Raw genomic sequence first — 19,655 nt, forward strand, 5'->3', positions numbered from 1 at the left:
AATAGGCAGTAATAGAGATGTAGGAGATTGAGGAGAAAGCCACTCTTCAAGGCCTATCAGGCAGAAGGAGTTCAATGAAGTGGTCCCTCAGCGCAACCAATACACCTGACACGCTAACTAATAGATAAATCTCCTCCACCGGGCTGTTTCAAAAAGTGGAAACTCTCACAAAGGGAAACTTCACCTACCCCACAAACTAGAAGATCCCTGCGTAATTAAGCTATGCATTTCACGTGGTGTGTCCATTTATGCGTATCTAACACAGCGAAAAACACATGTAATCTCTCATTCAAATTATGGGAGAGGACACAAAATAGTACAAGGACAAATGAAGAATTATAAACACTGCTTAGCAATTGATATTTCCTGTGTTATTTTTCAGATTATAAACCATATAGATATTTTTCACTAACTTCTAAATTTTTCAAACCTTATAATACTACTTATTGGCAATAGGGCAAAGCTCAACCCACAAAGGACTAACCGGTTTCCATCAGATCACCGAAGTTAAGCTGTATTCAACCCAAACTGAGGAGACCATTCATACCGCAGCTGAGGAGCCATTGCCCCTGTCTGCATGTGGCAAGTACAATAAACATGGGGATGATATAATGGACCAAGATAGGTCTATGTGCCAGGGTATCTGACGACGGCATCCCCCAACCATACAATCTACCTTGTACAACAATCTGGTGGCATTATTGGTAGCAACCTCCATTAGGAAATCGATGAATATCATTTTGAGTTTAGTTTTGACGGATTGCTTTTACTCAAGTCCACATTTAAAAAAACTAAAAATCGACCTCACCCGTTGGATCACTGCAATATACAACAACAACGACATCTGGTAGCGTTACTGACCAGAGCCAACAGCAGGTAATTGGAATTTTGTTTGATAGGCGAGTACTTATCGATTATTGTTTAACTTAAGTCCACTTTTAAGGACTACAAAACCGATCTCACCAACTTGATAACTGCCATATACAACATCTGGTAGCATCACTGGCCAGAGCCAACAGTTGGTGATCGGCTAATTCCTGTTTGATAGTCCAGCCCAGACTGATAATTGTTTCACTCTAGTCCCCTTTTAAGGAGTGCAAATCGACCTCATCAACTGGATCCCCACCCCCGAATCCTGCGTGCCAACTGTCGACGACGCACATGAGCACGCCGCACGGCTGCCTTCAACAACTTTCCATTCGCGTGGGGCCGAGGTTTTCTTTCCATCGCCGCGGCCTCCACAAAGCCTTCTCCCCCCTCTTTCTCTCTCTCTCTCGACAGCCGAGAGAGAGAGGAGGGCGATGGAATAAATATAAAAAACGAACCCGTTCCCACTCCACAGCCGAACGCAAGTGAGCATACGTACGCGTGCGTCTCCTTGGGATGCGTTGGCAGTCCGTTCGGTCGTTCATCGACCCGTTGGCCTACTTCGCCTCTTTCTCTCTTTCCATCTTCCCCCCCCCTGGCCCTCCTGAGGCATTCCTCCGCTAAATACCCCTGGGAGGACGAGTGGGAGGAGAGGAGAGCGGTAAGGGAAGTGCGGAGGAGGTATTGGGAGATCGAGAGGGGGATCGCATCAAAGAAACGGAGACAGAGGGAGAGGGTGAAGACGGAAAGATGAGTAGAGGACGGAAAACGAAGATGATGCGATGAAGATGGAAAAGAAGCACATGAATGATAGGCTATCCTTGTTCACGATACCTTGACTTGACTCTACATGAAGGAATAATGGAGATTATAACTCAAGTGAGAACAAACAAAAAATATTGAAAAATTGAAATCAAAAGGTTGATGGACTTTTCCGTAATCACGCAATGGTACGACGTCTTTCGGCCCATAGAGCCTTCACCTGGCGCGAGGCATTGTAGTGTATGAGAACATCACACACCTTCCTCGTAGATATAAGTGTGATTTTCTTATGCACTACAATGCCTTGTACCAGATGATGGCTCTGTGAGCCGAAACGCGTCGTACGCATTAAGTAACTACGGAAAAGTCCAACTACCTTTCATTTCAATACGTCGAACATCCATTATATGACGCCTTATTTGGAAATATTGAACAAATGCACGCTCTTTCCAAAAACTGTGCAAAGTGAACTTATAAGTTAAACATAACCTCTTTATCACTCCAAAAATAAAGCGTGGGTGCTGATTAAGTTTATTTGATTAGAATGTAATGCCTGATGGGTGAGTGAGGATTGGCACCCACGCTTTATTCTCCGAGTGATAAAAAGTCTATTTTTTTCCTTTTTGGAGCAATTCATACTGTTTTTGAAAAAGCGCGTTTTTAATTTTCTTACTAACAATTGAAGATGATTGCGAAAAAAAAAATTAATTAAAAAAACAAAATTTCGGAATGTACTAGGCTTGAACTCGATTCCTTCGACAACTTTCAATGTCAAAAAGGTCTTGTAGAAACTATTGTCATATGTTTAAAAAGTAAAAAAAATGGAAATTTATTTAATCAACAAGAGTAAAATGGAACAGCAATTCAGATGTCTGGATATTGTATTGTCATCAGAGGCAAGAAAATAAGCAAAATTTCAAAGCCTATACCACAATGAAAAGTGGGTTAAAAATATTCCAATGATGAAACAGACAAAACAAGTTAAGAAAAAGCGTACAAAAAGATCACCTGTTGGTCCAAAACAACTTAAAGTTACTGTCGTTACAGTCGAGAATATCTCTAAGTTCTCCTGAAATTAACCATGAGCAAGGAAGATGATCCTCCGGAGGAATCCCTTCGCTAAATACCCCAGGGAGAACATGTGGGAGAGGAGCGGAGGAGAAGGAGGAGGTATTTAAGAGATCCACCAATGAAATGGAGACATACAGGGAGAAGAAAGAAGACGGGAAGAAAGGCAAAAGTAAGAAAACGGATATGATGTGATGAAGACGATAAACAAGCAGATGAATACATGATTTGGTTTCCTATCACAGCTACTTCCAGAGATAGGTTCGCGGCTGAATTAAACAAATACTTTTCACAAGTTTCATAAAGAATTTATGTAATCATAGATAACATCCATCAAGGCTAAAATTAAATTAAGGTTAAAGTGAATGGGTAACGCAATCCTTATTTTTGGTGTTAACTTTAATTCCAGTTATTTGAGACGACCGTATCGTGATTTTCATTCAACTAGGATTATTCGATTTCATACACAGCATTCAAATTCATGTATATTTAAAGATGACAAGATAAGTATTGAACCAGAAAGTCGACGGGGGAAGAAATACGACTGCTCGATAGGGAATGATGCGTCTCCTTAGAACACATTTCCATAGATCGATTCATTGCCGATAAAGAATACTACCTTCCTCTTCCTTTATCGACTACGTTTGATAGGAATTTGCGCTGTTCTCACCTATTGGCTCCTAAAAGTCGAGCTACACCGGTTTTTTTTTAATTTTGAAAAAAAAAGGGCGCTCCTTTAGTTTTCAGCTCCATAGCTACGCCAAGTCAATTTGTCGTGAATGAGGCCTAAGAAAGACTAACATATGCAAAATAGACACGAAAAGCTACCATCGATTTTTAGAGAATCGGTAGATCAAAAGCTGACTTAAATTCCTAAAGACGCTCATACCCTGTCAGGCATACTTTTGTGTCTGTAGCGAATGAGGATACAGAAAGGAAATTTTGGAAAAAATTACCAGACCTACCTTCTGATGAACAAGCAGCAGCATGCTCATTCTGCAGTAATTCAGCGACAGCCCTTGGTTTCAGTATTGAAAATATTGCAGCAGATAACAAAAATAAACAGCCGCGTACAGTAAGATAGGGGAACGCTGAAAATAAAAAAAGAGGGATGAGATAGAAAATAATAAGAATCTCGTCACTGCAAACCAAGAAAATAATAATGGAAGAAAGCATAAAAAAATCACACCAAATAATCAGTTTACGCTTATAAAAGCTTCCAATGCTAACAAAAGAATATACAAGAGCGTCATAATCATAATTTATAAGTCGCAAATGTTAACTTTAATTAGTTTTATTGAGCATAATTATCTTTAATATTTCCCAATAAAACAATGGAAAGTACACCGCAAGCACCAGTGGTAAGGGCACAATTCAGGTTGCAAATCGCGTGTGTCTTTTATCGTCTGCAGCTTTTATCATGTAAATAGCACATGCGTTGCTTTGACAACATTTTTGTCCTAGCATCAAAACCTTTTCATGAAGAGTCATGAGAAGCTTGCTCCGAAAAAAAACTATCTCGCGCTTGTGCAAGGAGACATATCTGTTAACGTATACGATCGATGGTCTGCGGAATAGCCCCAAGACGATGACTTGTTGCAAACATTAATCGTTTTAGGCCTACGCAAAACTGGAAGGAAATCAAGAATGGGACATTTCCCTTGGGAGAATGGGACAAGTATGGGACATTTCCCTTTATTAATTTTAATCAATCACATGCGATAAAATCTACTATTCACGTTGGTCTCAATTAGTCGTTTTGATTCCAAGTCACCGGGTTTACGATAAGGAGAAATACAGACCAGAGGAGCATTCAAAGAACGAGAAAAGAAAGAACAACAACTGATGGGGGTGGAAAGATGGAGGGGGAGAAAAATTCTCATCTCTCCCTTTTCGAATCCGTCCCAGAGAGCCCCACCTCATCTCGAGATGTTTGAGGAGAAGCCGCTCCGATGACTCGATCGATTGATCCATCTGCCTCAATTCGATGACGGCCGCGCTCGCAAGGACTCTGAGGAATGATGACAGTCATCCGCTGTACAAGTCCCAAGCCACCAATCCTTTCTTCCCCACCCACCCATTCCCTTAAGCAGTGCGAGGGAAAAAATTCTATCTGGCACCACAAAGAGACAAGGAATTCTGAAGGCAGGCTTCAATTTGGACCGTGTGTGTTCAACTGTGGTGACAGGCTCGAGGAAAATAATCGCAGAGGCTAGGGGATTAAGAGGTAAGGCTCCGTCATCTCGACAGCTCAATTACCAGAGGGAATGACTGGTATCACATAGCAGTTGAATTCATCGCGGCGGAATAATCTCGAAATGGTGGAGGAAGGTATAAAAGTTCTCCAATCACACACGGTATCTTTTAAACAACTTGCGATGCATTTACAAGCTTTGATTATATTCGCCATTTGAAATTATTTTAGGTACCGCAGATAGCTTTGAAGTCTACTATAGAAACGTACAAATGAGCTTTCTTACAAATTCTGGACTGTCGTTCGGCTCAGAAATATCTTCCTTTCCGAAAAAGGAAAATCTTTGAGCCAAGAGTGGAATCAGATCATATTCGTAATACAAAAGAAGTTAAAACATGTTTGATTAAATTTTACAGGAAGTCCATCAAATACCACGGAAAATACAGAAGAAGATGCCGAAAATTTAAACCAATATTTTGACGAAAGACATATCGGAAGCACCCATGTTCAACTAATCACGTCGCGTTGAAAAAGTGTTCCGAAAAATAAGCAGTAGTCAGACCCGTGATCTCCAGAGATGAGTCTGAGAAATGGTTAGGTATTTTTCATTAGGAATACGTGGACTCAGAATTTGTTTGGCTTTGATTGCGGATCCGGATCAGGTCGGCCCAAAACGAATAAGTTTGCAACAAGTCGTCGCTGAGGTGTTATTCTACAGACCATCGATCATACACGTAAACAGATACGTCTCTATAAACATTTCACCATTAAAGCCGGTGATCCTAACAACAACCTGGTCCTGAGTAATCACACTGTCTACGTTTTTACCCAAGGAGACAATTCGTGACATGGTTTTCATTCAGTTGTTTCGAATTTCGCATGCGAAATCGCGACTTATGAGACGCGAGACGGCAATGTTTCAGAAAAATCTTCTCATGAAAAGGTTTTGATGATGGGACCAACAATCTGTCCAAGCAACACATCTATTATTTATATGATCAAAACTGCATATGAAAACATACACGCGTGATGATCGATCTGAATTGTGCCCTTTCTATTGTTTTGTTTGACAATTTTAAAGATGATTATGCTCAATAAAAGTATTTAAATTCTTATTTACGATTCATAAATTATTATTATGACGCTCCTGTTCACGCTTCCGTTACCATTGGAAGTTTTTATGCCGTAAGCTTACAACACAGGTATGAAAGCGGCGTGCGAAGGAAAGCATAGCAATTAATGATAGCATAGATGATACAGTACATAATATTTCGTACATGGTAAACTATAGCATTTTCCGAGGCTGAAACTTTCATTTACAGCACTACGTCTCTTATTTACAACAACAGACAGCTCTGAGTTAACTCGATACTCGATCATAAGCAAAACTTGGGGATCTTTGATAAGCTAATAAACTTTGGTTAAAGCACATGTAATCTAAGGCACCCATTTCAAAATGAATATCAGTTCCAGCCAAAATAGACTGGGGTTAATTTTAAATATAAAATACAGAAGCTATTAAAAAAATCCGAGGGAAGCTTAATACTGGGGGTGAACTTTGTCACTATGCTTACGTAAAATCGTCGCATGGTTAAGATAAGCAAACGCAGCTAATCGGCGAATGCAGAGAGAGAAATAGAACTCCGTTCAGTTAACTTGCCTAGCAGAATTTTTATTCCACAAAAGCATCAACTTAAAATTTCGGATCCATTTCCGATTTTTTTCGGCGAATTTGGATCTGATTTCATTATTGGCTGAAAGGTAATATTCGGGGATGTTTGGATCAGAAATATCCCATTCCGCCATCCTTACTTTTAATATGTTTCACAAATGAGCACATTAATATTCAGTACTTATAAAATAAAGTTCAAAGTCTCTATTTATTATACACTCAAGTAATTAATTCACACCTATTTCGGTATTAAAATTAAAATAATCCAGCCACGTTTACAATTGCTGTGTGCCCACGTTATACGTAGAGAGAAATCGTCGGCGTCATGAAAATAAAAATAGGAAAATACCCCATGTGAGAGGGGTGAAAATAAAATTTTCGCCAAATTTAAGTTGAAATTTACGAGAAACTTGTTGGAATATTCTCACAAGAAGTAGATAATACAATTTTATTCCAGGTAAGTTTGAATGACCTTCTAGTTTTTCTATGCCAAGAATGACTCATCCACTACCAGAGTGCCTCGACACAATATTCATATTTCCCGTTCGAATGAAAATTCCATTTTTACAGTTAACATTCTACCTAAACGGTCGCCATAGCGACCGGAGGGCACAACTGTCTTTCGTCTTCGTGGGATGGGACTTGGTATCAATCCAACCGAGACACCATGGTCTAAATGACGTAATACAGCCGAGATATTTTAAGAATGAGGACGGTCAAATTTTGCTAAAACACAATTACACTTCTAACCTGATTAAATTGGGTACGGCATTCCGCTCGCTTCGCTAAATAAATACCCATGAATATTACTTCAATCAACAACCTTGTAAGAGCATTAGAGATTTTCTACAATAGTTAGTAACCGATTATTGTCTTTAACCTGCCGACCAGGCCTTAAAGAAGACATTCATAGTAATAAATGAGATTTGCTCGAGTAGTAATCATTATGAGAGGTACAACCATCAGATCTTTTGCTGAATTTTATGAATATTTTTTATTTCTTAGATTCAGGAGGTTTTGGTATCTTTCAAGAACTTCATCCTGCTTTTGGAAATAGTAACTTTTTAATGATTACTGTTTTTTGGAATTTTTATTAGTTAGTAATATTTACAGAAGACGTCATGCGGTATTTGTCATTAAGCTAATGCAGTTATGGTCAGAATAATATGATGGTATTTCAATACTAGTAGAATAGTATAAATTTTTTATCTACATTTTTAGTATGATCCTCCGTTACTGTTTATTTATGCAGGATAATGTACTATTTAATTGCTATTTTGCGTAAAATACCACCTCCAAGGAAAAATATCACCTTCAAAGGAAAGATTGGTACTCTGGACGCAGATGATAATTATTTCCGTACTAATTAAATCCCATTAATCTCCACGACTCCAAACCTAAATAAGAGACTTTCTCAGGGAAAAGACCCATCATTAGATTCCATCTCCTACAATTACCTCTGTAATTACTGATGCGCGCCATATCTACCATTGTTTAATCGTTTCGTACGCAAAGAACTCAATCGAAAGGCCGAAAAGTAAAAAGTTTTTTGTCTGTACAATTATTCCATCATATTCTACCATTTCATTCGATTTAAAATATACGGAAGAAAGGGAGGATATATCAATACGGGAGGAACAAATTTTTTTAAATCTGAATTTTAGCACTTATTACCTGAAGGCAATGTACTTAATCACTTATAACCTAAAGCATTAATACGTATAAATTGAAATGGTACCCCGATGCATCAGCGTTGGAAAACGTAAAATAATAGATTATTTATCACGGACTTAACCGTAATCACATTTATTTGGTAAACGCTACGGCGTTCTTCTGACGCTGTAATACAAGATATACCTGGGATTACCAAAATTTGAATGTATTTTAAATTAGAAATGTTTCTCCTAAGCATTTACTCAGATGCAATTCTTTACAATCTATATTCTTTTACATATATACTGACAAAGTTCTATACACTCTGAAATTTTCAGAATGGTATCACATACATTAGTACTCAATGTAAAATGATACTGTAATACGTTGGAAAACGTCAAAATAATGAATGACTGATCATGGAATTAAACGTAAGTAAATTTATTTAGTAAATGCTGCTATGTTCTTCTGACGCTGCAAAACAAGATGTACCAGGGAGGATCAAAGTTTTTCTGAATCTTAAATTAGAAATATATTTCCTTAGCATATTCTCCGATGCAATTCTTTAATATCTAAGAATCAGGCAAATGTTGAAAAAGTTCTATACACTCTGAAATGTTCAGAATGGTACCTGATGCGTTAGTACTCAATGTACAATGGCACTGCAATTATTTAGCGTTGGTAAAAAATGAATGATCGATCAAGGAATTGAATGTAAGCAACTTAATTTAGTACCCGCTACCGTGTTCCTTTAACGCTGAAAAATAAGATATACAAGGGAAGATAGGGTAGTTGGCTAAGTTTCGGCTTGTTTATCCCGTTATTTCGAGGAATACCTTTTATTTAATTCAAAGAGGGCCCTAACGGATACATCATAGCTATGGGTTCCCTCGGCCCCCCCAGACGAGTTGCCTGCATCGCAGTCGGCTTTCTCTCTCTGTATTTTCTTAAATACCAACCGGTTCTAAATGGCGAAAATGACTTCCGCAGACATTTCGCCCGTCGTCGTCACCAGTCACTCTTACATCGGTAGAAAGTATTTATTTATCCTCTGTCTCGTTTACAGGAGGTTCCCGAAAAAAAATGAAGCACATGTTAATTTCACGAAAATTTTAATACCTTTCTCATTGTAGGTACTGTATTGACTGTTGTTCAAAACATTTCTGCTTATGTTTCTGGAAATTGCGTTTTATACCTAAAATTTCCACAGGCATTATTGAAATGCTTGTACATGCGTAAAATTAAAATATAGACAACTAATGAAAATATACATAAAGCGGAAAAGTAACTAAGATAAGTAGCATGATAATGTTTTACGGAAAAATTGCCAGATTTACATTTCATTTAAACTAATTTACAGTTAAATTTAGTTAGCATTTACAGTTATCAGTAATAAAAACTGACGAACTGAACAAAAAAGCCTTCATAAATAGTAAATGACATTCCATACAGCTAAAAAACTTAGAGCGTGTTCATTCAAATATTCGCACACTCTACACACAAGCTGACTACTGCTACTTTACTTTTCTCGCTGAATATTACTGATTTAATGATATTTAAATAATGTTTTTGAAAAGACGTTGTAGTTTCCATACAATGCAAGACTTCAGTACTGCGTAATTGCATCGAATGTTTCACGAAAGTAATACTTTATGAGCGATTAACTGAAAAAAATTGTGATAACTCTCGTACGTGCTATTAATATTTAGGAGGACATTGTCGTCCATTTTCAGAATAACTTAATTCTCAGTATTTTCCACCAACCAGTGTATATTTCATTAAATTCGAGAAGATTAGGAGCGCGCAAATACATTTTCATGTTCCATCATGCAACAAATGAGACTCACGATACAATGCTACCACTCAATTACCTCTGCTGAAGGGATATTACCTCTGCTGAATGAGAGATAGCCTGGGAAAAGTAAATTTCCAGTAAGTCACTCATAGAGCGAGCCAGCTTATCACGATCTTCATGGAAAACGAACCCTGGATTCAAAGTGAGAGTGACCTATTGTTACCCTGTTTGGAAATTAATTCATTCCTGTTTCAAGAAAGCGTTTCTCATAATTTCACTGATGATCTTGCAGTTAAAAGAAATTTCCTAACTAGACTTCCCATTGACAAGAACGGTATTAATGCTAGCGAATATGCCTTGTCATGCCCATTTCCCATCTCTTGCACTTTACATTCACACTCGGTAACGTGAATTTCTTAGGAGGACGCCTGCCTCTCGCTCGACCTGTCGTTTTTGGTGACGTATTCAGGCTTAAAACTTACACTATCACCTTGAAGTTTTCAGGGTCGATAGAGTTGATTCTTGTTCACATTTTCTTATATCCTAAATTACAAATCGTTTTCCTAAGTATTTTCTAAGATGCAATTCTTGCATATCTAATAAACAGGCAAATATTGACCAGGGTAGAAATTTGGGGAAGGGGGGTCATGACTTGGGTCCGGGGGGTATGAAATACCTCACGGGAGAGAGGGAAGGCTAAAATTTAATTTGTATTCTAAACAACAAATGAAATTGAACTGTTTTAGACATTTAAAAAGTTTAATAATGGAGAATAAATGAATAGCCAACTTGAAATTTAAAATAATCATAAAATTTTGATGTGAAAGTGATTTAACCCGATGGATGCACCAACCATCGCGATGGTTGTTTTGTATAGTGAGAGTAGAGCTCACCCCAGGCTTAGCCATAGGCGTGTGCATATCACATATTTACGGTAGTTGGGCTAGCTACTTTCCATAGGCCACCTCGAACTTCGATGATTTTGCTTGGGGTTTTCCAGGAATCGAACTCAGGAACCTTCAGTCAACAGCTGACCGCCCCAACCACTATACACGCAATCTCACCGCAATTTAGCTGATTTCTTCTCCAAAAATCCGAACTCTCAATTTATACAAGTTAGTAATAATCCATTATTATTGAATAACAGTAAAAATATATTTTCCACTCAAGAGCATTTTTATAGAGCCAAATCATAGAAATCATTTTGATTACCCAAACCACCATCATAACGAAATATACTCTTTTAGTCCAAAAAGCACAGTTTCTATTCTCCATCATAAAACTCATTCACGTTTGACGCTGATAATCATGTAATAGATTAATTCGAAAGATAATACAGTCATTGATCCAAAAATAAGTTTCTTGCTTAAGCAATTTCCACTAACCTTGATTAATAGGACGTGTCATTCTTGTGGTTTGAAATATCAAACAGATCTTTATATAGTCTACTTTCTAATCGGTGGTTCGTTATTAAATAAAAATAGCTTCGTTAATTTTACACGGACAGTTTCGCCGCGGTGCTACTTCATCCAGATGATATCATCTGGATATGTAGTATCGTGACGAAACCGGCTGAATGAAATTACAAAAGTTATTTTATTCAATACGAAACAATTTCACCAAATAGCACCTGGAACAAAATTAAGTAATGAACCCACTATAATGTTAGGTGCTTCATTACTTAATTTTCAAGTGATTAATGTGAGAAATTTCACGTGCCTGGATGTTTCGGATAGCATCAGCTCTAACATGGGATTTCCTGATATAGTATATAGAATTGCCTCTTGCACAATAAAAAATCATATTAGTTATCTGGATGACAGGAAAAATACTTTATATTTTGTTACAAAAGAGCCTTTTCTCTTTTTCCAAAAGGTGTTCCGTGACGGGGGAAACCAGAAGAAATGAACTTCGCTAAGAGTGAATTTTTTTTAGTGCCTTTTCAAATCGGTTAAGAGGTCTTTATTTCAATCGATTAGTACTGTTTTCTGAAATACAAAAAGATTTCAAAGATTATTGAAAGATCAAAGTTAGATTGAAATTTTCTGATTAAAGCGAAATGTTCTAGTAACTGTACCACTTTATGAGCTATGTTTGCAAGCGATCATTAATTGATTAAAATATATTGTTTTAATTCACCCATATACGATTACCACGGGCCATAAGCATAAGAACTATTGATTCACAGGGCACGTAACACTTGGTGCGTTCAATTTCATGTGAAAATGGCATTGATGTGGGATAGATATTTTATATTTTCCCACCTTTAACCTACTCTAGCGATGAAAGCAGCGAATATTTAAGTTCAATAGGTGCAAACACATTTGTTAGAAAGGCTAATTCGTTCTGATTTTCAACTGAATGCTACGTCTCCTGCAGTTAGCGTAATCAATTATATTTCATTAACTTTGCGGAGAAAACTCGACACAGGAATTATTTGGCATTGAAATTGATGCGTCACAGAAGAAGCGAGCAGAAGTATATAGTTGAATTGATCAGGAACTGAACGGTGGGGGGTGGGAGGGGACGTACTGTCCAAATATTTACACAAGGATTGTGAGTAAAGAGAAAACATACGATGGCAAAGGAGGAAGTGAGGAGGCCATTGGACGCTTTTGAGAGAAGGGGTAGGAAATAGGGTAGAGAAAGTAAGCTCGGCACCTCAGTGGAACGCGCTTAAGTTACTCGAGTGACATTGTGACGACTTAAGGGCGTTCGAGATGAGAGAGCCTTTCGTGATATAATAGTAGATGCCTTTATTCGGGCGAGTTTGAGGCTAAAAAGTCTCCTCTTCTATCTAATCCCTCGTTAGCGTCGTTGTATACATATATATTAAGGTAAATGAATATTTAAAATAGAAAAATATAGATTTACAATAGAAAAATATGCAATAACTATATACACTATTAGTGAAATGCCAAATGTGATAAACAAGTATATGAGGAAAGTTTGTATAAAAAAGATTTCTTTTTGTGGGGAAAAGCATGAGGATAAGGGAATAATGTCTTTCAGCGAAAAAAACCCACTGCAGGAAAAACTCCCGAACAAGAAGGGAGTCGTGAAAAACCTGCGAAAACCAACGGAGTGAAACTAATTTTAAGATGTGTGCAAAACACAACAAATTCAATGAGGCACATAGTATAGACAAATAGAAGATCTAAAAATAATTACGCAGAAGTAACGATCAGTATGGTTGTAAACGAGCGAAAATTTAACCCAAGGATATGACGAATTGGGAACCTATGGAAACCTAGATTAACCTATATGTGTTAATATAACTATATATATGTTAAGCATACGGAAAATTTGAATTGACAAGATGTGAGGGCAAGTTGCAAGTTAGAATTATTCAAAGAAGTAACGGCGGACAAGCCAAATTTAGATTCGCCTCTGCGGAAATACCCATAAGTACGAAAGTTTCACATATGAAGTATAATTGGCTGAAGTCGTGACCGAGATTCGAGCCCAGATCTCTTGGATTCGCAGCTGGTGTTTCACCAATTATGTCACCAAGACAGTGTCCTTTTCTACGAAGCACTGTTGGCTTCCAATGGAAAAAAATGGTAGTTTGAAATTGTTAGCTTACGCGGTGTAAATGAGGCGCGGATTCGGGAGATCCTGGTTAGCATCCCGGTCAAGGTAAATGAATTCTTAAATTGATTTCAAATCGGTTACTGCCGGTGCCAAAATAATCTGCTTTGCAAATTTATATATGGGCTTGTGCGCATGCTAAAATAATGAATAAGGCGTCATTTTAAAGATAATTTTATTCTCAATCCTGATTTATTTTTTGTTTTATGAAAAATTCAAAAATACATGATTCCGAAAATACATGATTTTATGAGGCATAGATTATATATGGGCATTAAAAAAATACGCCGGAGCGAACGAATGCTGCGTTGCCACGTGTCGCGCGCGGAACTTTGCTTCCTGGTAACCGGCACTGGCCCGGTGCGGCTCCGTTTGGCAACATGACATTAATAGAAGTTATTAACATTCACAAATATCAATATTCTTATAGATTGTGGATCATAAAAAATTTCAAATAAATGAAGAAGTGTTTCTATTAATTTTATTTTTTCTTTCGGGGCAAACTGAAGGACAAGATAGTATTTAAACGTTTTCGTTATTTTTGAACAAAATTTGCGTTCTAAAAATACGCAAAAGCCATTTCATTAATTTAAACTAATTTTTCAACTTATTGTGGAAGATTAATGTTGTAGACATAGGAGTCTTCCCTAGGTTGAGTTACTAAGTTCATGAAGTTCACGAACAAAACGGCTAATTTTATGGTGCGCGGAGTCATTTATTGCACTCGTGTGTCTTGTCACAAAAAAATCAGATTTGAGAATAAAATTTCCTTTAAAATGACGAATTATTTATTATTATGGCACGCACTGAAGTCGAAATATAAATTTGCTAAGGACAGCGGCACATCATTTTGATGCCAAGAGTAAGTCATTCATTTTGAATCTTACTAATTATTTCTTGAATATCATTTCGAATATAATTGCAATATCATATTTATATAAAACTTTACCGATTAAAGGCGATTTTCTAGTAAATGTACCTTTCTGCAAAATAGCACCTTTCTTTTACTTTCTCATCCTAAAATCTATGGCATACTGCGCCATCCTCTACGAAATTTTGGAAGGCTGGCGATAATTTTAGTTTAGCAAGTTCAATTTGCTCGAATGAAACCCTTGAAGCAGAATGAAGATCATAAATTATGCATACATGCATGCAGAAATTATTATCAACTCATTTATGGAGGCAAACCTGCCGTATATTTTCTCATTGAATGAGCTGTGGGCACTCTAAATAAGACGCGATCTTTGGGTATAGTATAATTCTCAGCTTAAATGCTTAGATAAGTTAATCTGTAGGGTAAGAATTTAGGCTCCGCTTAGTCTAGGTAAGGTTCCGCATTTGCATCAAATCAAAGTTCCATAGCTGATGAAAAGTTTCCTCTTCCTCAATATTACACTCTGGACCCCAGGGAAAAATGAGAGCTCATTTTATCAATAGGGAACATAAATACACATTTTCTTGAGTTGAAAGAGAATTGTAAGCAGGCCCTTCATAGAACGTACAATAATGTAGCATTTAATTACTGTCCGAGCACAATCTTTACCGATGAGATTCACCCCTTATAATTCAAAATGCAAAAAATAAACAAAGGCAAAATATCATTCGTAGAATTATAAATTAAGCTATAAGAATTTGGCAATGCAAGACTTTTCCCGATACTCACAGTCAAAAATTTACATCATCACGTCACAATCAATTTTAACCTAAAATAATTCCTTTAATCAAATTAAATAATCCACTGGCTCTCAATTTAGACGGGACATGTTCAATTCCGTCCACCGAAGTAGATGCAAGAAAACGTAAGACTAACTTTTCTACATTTCTTCGATGTTTCAGCTCCCCCACGTTAGCTTTAGTCCATATTGTGTGACTTCCCATAAAATCCATCAAGAATTAATGAAACATGAACCTCGCCACACTATATATGGAGAAAGTTGCAATGAATGGTGTTCAGTGGTGGTTGTGTTAATAAAATAATAAGTTTCTCCTAAAGATGCCAAAGTCATAACAGTCTCTCGTTTCTGCTAGAAAAGCTTCCTTGATTTGTGGTTCAACAGCGGTAAGAGCTCAGCCTTGAACCCACCCATGAATTTGATTTTTACTAACAAATTGCTTTTATTGATTGTAAGATATGAAAACACATTGAATCATTTCCGAGGAATTTTAACAATAGGGATATTAATTAACATTCAAAAGAATGAGCGAAAAAATGAAATTAGCAGTTAAATCATATGTAAACATATTTTCTCCTTAAAGATACTGTTATTGCTTTCGTATATAGCTTCGCAAGGGTGACAAAATAATAACTTACACGATAAAGTTACTCAGCGATAATGTACTACATTTTATTTTATTCATGTGGCTACACGGAACCTAAAGATGCTATTATAATGATTTAACACAAATTGCATACAAGGAATGTTAATTCAGTCCCAATTTAGAACAGAAAGCCGATCTGACAAATTTGGATACGACAATTTATTTGCTTGACAGAAAGTTACTTTTGCACTAAAATACAGCGCTCACCAACAATTTCCAACCTTTTAATTATACGTCTCAGTTTGCGGTGATGGTCATGTCGACGTCGTTTTGCAGCCATTAACACTTCGGTGAAACGACAACTGCGGAAGTCATTACGAACGCAACGCTGGTCTTCATTACGAGTCATCAACGATTTCACATCCTGCTATCCCATGAGGACATTTATGAGTCTGAATTATTTTACGAGTCGCTCGAATGTTACGAGTGGGCCCGGTATTGTTGCTTGTGATTTAACGTGAATGCCTGCTTCCTCGTAACCAAGTGTAGTCACGGGAGTACCTGCACTACTTACTACCCCATTTCCTTTTAAGATTTCACAGAGCCCGCGCTCTCTTCTTAACGCCTATACCTCCACGGCACTGAGGAGAAACTAATAATTTTTAAAACACCTCCCATAAACGAATTGAACATGAAAAGCCAGAGAAAAGAAAACGCCTGAGGTATAAAATTTTCACTAGATAAAATGGTATTTTTTCGGACTCCCCACTACTGCTGGGAGGTTACCCCCTTGTACCTTCACCTAGCCTCCCTTGACCCCATCCTGGATCTGACACTGTGAAGGATGAATTCATAGCTGGTACGTAGGAATGATTCAGCTCCAGATCTCTTCATTTCGTGTTCATATATGCTAAAAATATTTCCTTCTTTTAATTTTTTAGGTTCGAGTGAGAGACAAAGAATTTTTGAAAGATTCAGATATATGAGAGAAGCCTCTTGAAATCCTTAAAAAAATCTCCATAAAGAACTAAATCAAACAAGAAGAAGTCCTAATCGGCAACATCATTAGGCTAACAAAGAAATCATCGAAGAATTATTGCACGGGAGTAAAATACAGGAATATGATTAGAAAGGTAAAAGAGTTGAATGGAAACATGTGTCAAGCAAATCGCCAGATTGTTGACCGATGATGAAGATAACAATTCATTACCTCAAGCGAATGTCGAAATTAATGAGAAATTTTTGAGAGAATTCAATCAAGGTCAATGGTTACGAATAAAACAATACACTATGGCAAGTTTTTACATGAGCTAATTTGACGCACTATTTTTATATTGAACGTTTGACTAGTGCTTTAATATTAATTCTTGAAAACAGTTTTTAAAAACAATATAAAAAATATGGCTACGTTAACATTAAAAATAATTTCAAATTCATTTGCGTATTTGATATCACCACATAATATATAAAAATGTATCCTTCACTTATACTTTCCAAACTGCCCCTCTGCCACAGACAAAAATAAACAATTACAACCATGTTTCCCTTTAGCTTAAGCGCTGAGGACAATGAAGTATAGAGATCACACACTCGAAGTTACGTAGTAGTTAACGAGTGAAATTTAATTCAATATTTCTCTATTTTGTGTAATTGTTTGCGAATGTGTATTTTTGCAAAATAGTTGGAGGATGTAAATTATAGTTGATGCCCAAGAAAAAAGCAGCTGCTGATCACTTCATTCCATATTTGTATACGCCAAAAGTTTTTTCCTCATTTAATCTTCAATTAATAGATATCGTTTCTTTTGGGCCAGCAAAAAATGATGTCTTTAGTAACAGAAGTATGACAATGAATGTAATAAAAAATTTAAACTGAGCCATTATCACAGCAATGAGACGCAAGTTAAGAATACGCGAGTACAGAATCATATATTTAAGTAATTTTAAATCGTTACCTATTTTTTGGGGAAATTCTGACTTAAAGGTAAAACTATAATATAATATAAATGAGATAAAAATAGGAAAAAATTCAAATTTCACTCATTTCAATTCTGATTTATGGAAAAGAGAACAAAGCATAAACTTCATAACTACTCATAACTACTTCTTAGTTATGAGGAGTTTGAAGGAGTATGAAGAGATTAATCCAAAAGTAGACAGGATGTTACAAATTTGCAGCAAAATATCGAGACTGCGACAAAAACAATAATAAGTAACTAATCTGCCGCTACATGCACCATGAAAAGAAGCAAAAGAACGTAGAAAATGCATCAATTAATGACAATAATTTGATTTCGATGGAGAATCGTAACATCAGTCAATGCAACCATAGAATTCATTAGGGCTGCTAAGATTAATGAGGCATGTGGCGCCTTGATAGTAATCAATTTTCTAAACAATCATGAATTCATCAACCTCAAGAAAACATGTACACCAGACAGCACGCATAGAAGCGTGTATATGGAAAACCGGAAATAGGGTGCTGAAATTAGACAACTTTCGGCACCCGATTCCACAGAGGAGTCTTAAATCCAAGCTCCCCACAAGGACACCAATTTCAATTTAAAAACTCATGGTGATATTAACTGTTGATGGCTATACCTCTTGATTATCATATTTTTCAACCCCACCTGCCTCTTTATTCCCTCCATCGAGTCGAAGAGACTTCTATCATCCTTTCCCTTCAGCACCTGTCTATTAATGCGACCTTGAACGCTAACCATCTTTTAATTCCATCCCATTCCCGATAGCCTCCGCATTTTAATTCTCATCAGCCGCAGGCCACCACATCTTTTTCCAGATATTTAGCTTTCACTCTATCCCTGTGAAACTTATTTCTATTAGGTAAAACCAATTCATTTTTAGAATTTATACTACTTATTGAATCGCATATACTACGGCTGTTTCGGATCCTTAATAGCTATCATTCTTTACAGAATAAATGAAAAAAAACCTGTATTACGATTACGAAAGGTTCTTCATTAAATAACCATTGCTGCGAAAGGTTTTTTATTATTTTGATACATATTTATAGCAAATATTTACTCCAGAATTCTCAAAAACAAAGGCTTTGGTACATTTAATTGCTATGTAAAATAAATTTCAAGTAGGTCAGAGATTAGAGATCCGTAAATTTTAAATTATTCCCGGTGACGATGTCGGAATAACTATTTCGTGCGGATTATTTGCTGCTCAACGTCCTCATGCCTTCCGAGACAAATCTTTTCAACGGCAAAATTCAAAACTATATAAATCAATCGCCATGACACACACCAATAAGGCTTCGTTGCGGGTTAAAATAAAAGAGTAAGCCTGTCAGAAAGAGCAATTCGACGAATACAAAAACATGCACACGACAAAATAAAGTAAAAAACCATAGTAGTTTAATGCATTTGAGCACCCGTGTCCCACAACTAATTCCAATTGTTCGTTATTTATGTTACCATCCGTCCGCGATAAACACTACAATCCTTACCGACATATGCTTAATTTATACGGCTACGGTGTGTGGTCGCATACGGTGGTCGGGAAGTATGAGGAATTTTAGAACACCCTTACATGACAATCAGATGTATGGTTACGGTGCATGGTTACTTTAAATTTCTCTCACAAAACTTGTAGATAATAAATATGAGGAATTTCGGAAGAGCCCTTAATCGAATAAACTAATTCCAAAGTACAATTTGCGGATTAACGTTCTATACCCGACACTATTCAATCACAAAATTAATCAAAATTTACATTAGTCGATATTTCCTTTACAGGGTTTGAATGCAAATAGGAACGAAACCAGTC

The sequence above is a fragment of the Ischnura elegans genome, chromosome 2, assembly GCF_921293095.1.
Source record: "Ischnura elegans chromosome 2, ioIscEleg1.1, whole genome shotgun sequence".
Classification (NCBI taxonomy): domain Eukaryota; kingdom Metazoa; phylum Arthropoda; class Insecta; order Odonata; family Coenagrionidae; genus Ischnura; species Ischnura elegans.